Source organism: Rutidosis leptorrhynchoides, chromosome 4, assembly GCF_046630445.1.
Source record: "Rutidosis leptorrhynchoides isolate AG116_Rl617_1_P2 chromosome 4, CSIRO_AGI_Rlap_v1, whole genome shotgun sequence".
Classification (NCBI taxonomy): Eukaryota; Viridiplantae; Streptophyta; class Magnoliopsida; order Asterales; family Asteraceae; genus Rutidosis; species Rutidosis leptorrhynchoides.
In genome coordinates this window covers 552,256,118-552,262,149 of record NC_092336.1, presented here as the reverse complement: position 1 = coordinate 552,262,149, position 6,032 = coordinate 552,256,118, and the positions used below count along the sequence as shown (strand labels likewise).

Sequence of the window (6,032 nt, the reverse complement as noted above, 5' to 3'; positions counted from 1 at the left end):
GTGAAAACTGAGAGCCATCAATACCAATTAGTGCACCTCCTTTAACCCTCTCATCTTGTAGTGTTTCACCTACAACCGAAAGAAGAAAAAAAACAGAACAATGAAGTAGAATGTAGATCAGAAGTATAATCACTATTCAGAATGGATGAAGTACATTGAAGCAAATAAAACTTGAAGTTTTTGACGATACACTTCAGACAACTTTCAACCTGATTTTTTTGACATAACTTTTATATGATATTGACCATTTGATTCGTTAAATAGAAAACATAACCCGAATTGACCAAATGTTCCTTTTGATTGCTGATATTACCACCTATACATTTACAGTTGGTCAACAGGGGATGATATACATAATCTGCATTTTCCACTGCTAAATTTATATTGCCAAAAGTATTTGATAAAAGATTCCTTCTGAAATGTCCCGTTCTTATTGATTAAAAACGTTCCATATTAATTGATTTCGTTGCGAGGTTTTGACCTCTATATGAGACGTTTTTCAAAGACTGCATTCATTTTAAAACAAACCATAACCTTTATTTCATCAATAAAGGTTTAAAAAGCTTTACGTAGATTATCAAATAATGATAATCTAAAATATCCTGTTTACACACGACCATTACATAATGGTTTACAATACAAATATGTTACAACAAAATAAGTTTCTTGAATGCAGTTTTTACACAATATCATACAAGCATGGACTCCAAATCTCGTCCTTATTTAAGTATGCGACAGCGGAAGCTCTTAATAATCACCTGAGAATAAACATGCTTAAAACGTCAACAAAAATGTTGGTGAGTTATAGGTTTAACCTATATATATCAAATCATAATAATAGACCACAAGATTTCATATTTCAATACACATCCCATACATAGAGATAAAAATCATTCATATGGTGAACACCTGGTAACCGACATTAACAAGATGCATATATAAGAATATCCCCATCATTCCGGGACACCCTTCGGATATGATATAAATTTCGAAGTACTAAAGCATCCGGTACTTTGGATGGGGTTTGTTAGGCCCAATAGATCTATCTTTAGGATTCGCGTCAATTAGGGTGTCTGTTCCCTAATTCTTAGATTACCAGACTTAATAAAAAGGGGCATATTCGATTTCGATAATTCAACCATAGAATGTAGTTTCACGTACTTGTGTCTATTTTGTAAATCATTTATAAAACCTGCATGTATTCTCATCCCAAAAATATTAGATTTTAAAAGTGGGACTATAACTCACTTTCACAGATTTTTACTTCGTCGGGAAGTAAGACTTGGCAACTGGTTGATTCACGAACCTATAACAATATATACATATATATCAAAGTATGTTCAAAATATATTTACAACACTTTTAATATATTTTGATGTTTTAAGTTTATTAAGTCAGCTGTCCTCGTTAGTAACCTATAACTAGTTGTCCACAGTTAGATGTACAGAAATAAATCGATAAATATTATCTTGAATCAATCCACGACCCAGTGTATACGTATCTCAGTATTGATCACAACTCAAACTATATATATTTTGGAATCAACCTCAACCCTGTATAGCTAACTCCAACATTCACATATAGAGTGTCTATGGTTGTTCCGAAATATATATAGATGTGTCGACATGATAGGTCGAAACATTGTATACGTGTCTATGGTATCTCAAGATTACATAATATACAATACAAGTTGATTAAGTTATGGTTGGAATAGATTTGTTACCAATTTTCACGTAGCTAAAATGAGAAAAATTATCCAATCTTGTTTTACCCATAACTTCTTCATTTTAAATCCGTTTTGAGTGAATCAAATTGCTATGGTTTCATATTGAACTCTATTTTATGAATCTAAACAGAAAAAGTATAGGTTTATAGTCGGAAAAATAAGTTACAAGTCGTTTTTGTAAAGGTAGTCATTTCAGTCGAAAGAACGACGTCTAGATGACAATTTTAGAAAACATACTTCCACTTTGAGTTTAACCATAATTTTTGGATATAGTTTCATGTTCATAATAAAAATCATTTTCTCAGAATAACAACTTTTAAATCAAAGTTTATCATAGTTTTTAATTAACTAACCCAAAACAGCCCGCGGTGTTACTACGACGGCGTAAATCCGGTTTTACGGTGTTTTTCGTGTTTCCAGGTTTTAAATCATTAAGTTAGCATATCATATAGATATAGAACATGTGTTTAGTTGATTTTAAAAGTCAAGTTAGAAGGATTAACTTTTGTTTGCGAACAAGTTTAGAATTAACTAAACTATGTTCTAGTGATTACAAGTTTAAACCTTCGAATAAGATAGCTTTTTATGTATGAATCGAATGATGTTATGAACATCATTACTACCTTAAGTTCCTTGGATAAACCTACTGAAAAAGAGAAAAATGGATCTAGCTTCAACGGATCCTTGGATGGCTCGAAGTTCTTGAAGCAGAATCATGACACGAAAACAAGTTCAAGTAAGATCATCACTTGAAATAAGATTGTTATAGTTATAGAAATTGAACCAAAGTTTGAATATGATTATTACCTTGTATTAGAATGATAAGCTACTGTAAGAAACAAAGATTTCTTGAGGTTGGATGATCACCTTACAAGATTGGAAGTGAGCTAGCAAACTTGAAAGTATTCTTGATTTTATGAAACTAGAACTTTTGGAATTTATGAAGAACACTTAGAACTTGAAGATAGAACTTGAGAGAGATCAATTAGATGAAGAAAATTGAAGAATGAAAGTGTTTGTAGGTGTTTTTGGTCGTTGGTGTATGGATTAGATATAAAGGATATGTAATTTTGTTTTCATGTAAATAAGTCATGAATGATTACTCATATTTTTGTAATTTTATGAGATATTTCATGCTAGTTGCCAAATGATGGTTCCCACATGTGTTAGGTGACTCACATGGGCTGCTAAGAGCTGATCATTGGAGTGTATATACCAATAGTACATACATCTAAAAGCTGTGTATTGTACGAGTACGAATACGGGTGCATACGAGTAGAATTGTTGATGAAACTGAACGAGGATGTAATTGTAAGCATTTTTGTTAAGTAGAAGTATTTTGATAAGTGTATTGAAGTCTTTCAAAAGTGTATAAATACATATTAAAACACTACATGTATATACATTTTAACTGAGTCGTTAAGTCATCGTTAGTCGTTACATGTAAGTGTTGTTTTGAAACCTTTAGGTTAACGATCTTGTTAAATGTTGTTAACCCAATGTTTATAATATCAAATGAGATTTTAAATTATTATGTTATCATGATATTATGATATATAATATATCTTAGTATGATATATATACAGTTAAATGTCGTTACAACGATAATCGTTACATATATGTCTCGTTTCGAAATCATTAAGTTAGTAGTCTTATTTTTACAGATGTATTTCATTGTTAATACACTTAATAATATATTTACTTATCATTTAACATAATTAACCAAGTGTATCAATATCTTAATATGATTCATATGTACCTAGTAAGACGTTGTTATAACGATAATCGTTATATATATCGTTTTCGAGTTTCTTAAATTAATAGTCTCATTTTTATGTATATAACTTATTGTTAAAATACCTAATGAGATACATACTTATAATTAAATCATGTTAACTATATATATAACCATATATATGTCATTGTATAGTTTTTACAAGTTTTAACGTTCGTGAATCACCGGTCAACTTGGGTGGTCAATTGTCTATATGAAACATATTTCAATTAATCAAGTCTTAACAAGTTTGATTGCTTAACATGTTGGAAACATTTAATCATGTAAATATCAATCTCAATTAATATATATAAACATGGAAAAGTTCGGGTCATTACAGTACCTACCCGTTAAATAAATTTCGTCCCGAAATTTTAAGCTGTTGAAGGTGTTGACGAATCTTCTGGAAATAGATGCGGGTATTTCTTCTTCATCTGATCTTCACGCTCCCAGGTGAACTCGGGTCCTCTACGAGCATTCCATCGAACCTTAACAATTGGTATCTTGTTTTGCTTAAGTCTTTTAACCTCACAATCCATTATTTCGACGGGTTCTTCGATGAATTGAAGTTTTTCGTTGATTTGAATTTCATCTAACGGAATAGTGAGATCTTCTTTAGCAAAACATTTCTTCAAATTCGAGACGTGGAAAGTGTTATGTACAGCCGCGAGTTGTTGAGGTAACTCAAGTCGGTAAGCTACTGGTCCGACACGATCAATAATCTTGAATGGTCCAATATACCTTGGATTTAATTTACCTCGTTTACCAAATCGAACAACGCCTTTCCAAGGTGCAACTTTAAGCATGACCATCTCTCCAATTTCAAATTCTATATCTTTTCTTTTAATGTCAGCGTAGCTCTTTTGTCGACTTTGGGCGGTTTTCAACCGTTGTTGAATTTGGATGATCTTCTCGGTAGTTTCTTGTATAATCTCCGGACCCGTAATTTGTCTGTCCCCCACTTCACTCCAACAAATCGGAGACCTGCACTTTCTACCATAAAGTGCTTCAAACGGCGCCATCTCAATGCTTGAATGGTAGCTGTTGTTGTAGGAAAATTCTGCTAACGGTAGATGTCGATCCCAACTGTTTCCGAAATCAATAACACATGCTCGTAGCATGTCTTCAAGCGTTTGTATCGTCCTTTCGCTCTGCCCATCAGTTTGTGGATGATAGGCAGTACTCATGTCTAGACGAGTTCCTAATGCTTGCTGTAATGTCTGCCAGAATCTTGAAATAAATCTGCCATCCCTATCAGAGATAATAGAGATTGGTATTCCATGTCTGGAGATGACTTCCTTCAAATACAGTCGTGCTAACTTCTCCATCTTGTCATCTTCTCTTATTGGTAGGAAGTGTGCTGATTTGGTGAGACGATCAACTATTACCCAAATAGTATCAAAACCACTTGCAGTCCTTGGCAATTTAGTGATGAAATCCATGGTAATATTTTCCCATTTCCATTCCGGGATTTCGGGTTGTTGAAGTAGACCTGATGGTTTCTGATGCTCAGCTTTGACCTTAGAACACGTCAAACATTCTCCTACGTATTTAGCAACATCGGCTTTCATACCCGGCCACCAAAAATGTTTCTTGAGATCCTTGTACATCTTCCCCGTTCCAGGATGTATTGAGTATCTGGTTTTATGAGCTTCTCTAAGTACCATTTCTCTCATATCTCCAAATTTTGGTACCCAAATCCTTTCAGCCCTATACCGGGTTCCGTCTTCCCGAATATTAAGATGCTTCTCCGATCCTTTGGGTATTTCATCCTTTAAATTTCCCTCTTTTAAAACTCCTTGTTGCGCCTCCTTTATTTGAGTAGTAAGGTTATTATGAATCATTATTGATGTTATGCGAGGTGTATATAAAATAGTTATTAATTTTAGCAGGAAAAACTATTAAATACGATACAATTTTACACAAGATATTTATTTATTTATAGAATGGATATACTTAAACCTTGCTACAACACTTATAGGCAGTGTACCTAATCGTAAAGTAGTGTAGTTTTTAGTAAGTCCGGTTCGTTCCACAGGGAAATCTTTAAACAAAGCTCAACGCTATATTAATTTACTTTTATAAAAATACAAACATATATATAAGTAATATTATTATTATAAAGGGGGGTTTTTACCGTTTAATGACCGGTTTGTAGATTTTAAAACTTTAGTCGCAATTAAAACCTAATGTAAAATATTAAATAAATAAAAGACTTAATTTAAAGCGTAAAGTAAATAACGATAATGAAATTGCGAATAATAAAAGTGCGATAAAATAAACTTGCGATAATTAAAAAGTACGATAATTAAAAGTGCGATTAAATAACGATAAATAAAAGTGCGATAATTAGAAGTGCAATTAAATATAAAATAAAGGAAATTAAATATGAAATAAAAGAATTATGCTTATTTAAACTTCCGTAATCATGATGTTTGACGTGTTGATTTTAGTTTTATGCCCATGGGTTAATTGTCCTTTGTCCTGGATTATTTAATATGTCCGTCTGGTTTTTGTCCATAACAGTCCATC

General features: G+C 32.3%; 1 protein-coding gene across 1 annotated transcript in view; it reads right to left on the bottom strand.

Moving 5' to 3' along the window:
• Positions 1-265: 265 nt before the first annotated feature.
• Positions 266-6,032, bottom strand: part of LOC139845229 (dynamin-like protein ARC5) — a 54,194-nt gene continuing 48,427 nt past the window's right edge. The window contains exon 6 of the mRNA XM_071835473.1: positions 266-411. The gene's annotated coding sequence lies outside the window, so the exon portion shown is untranslated. The remainder of the gene's footprint in view (positions 412-6,032) is intronic.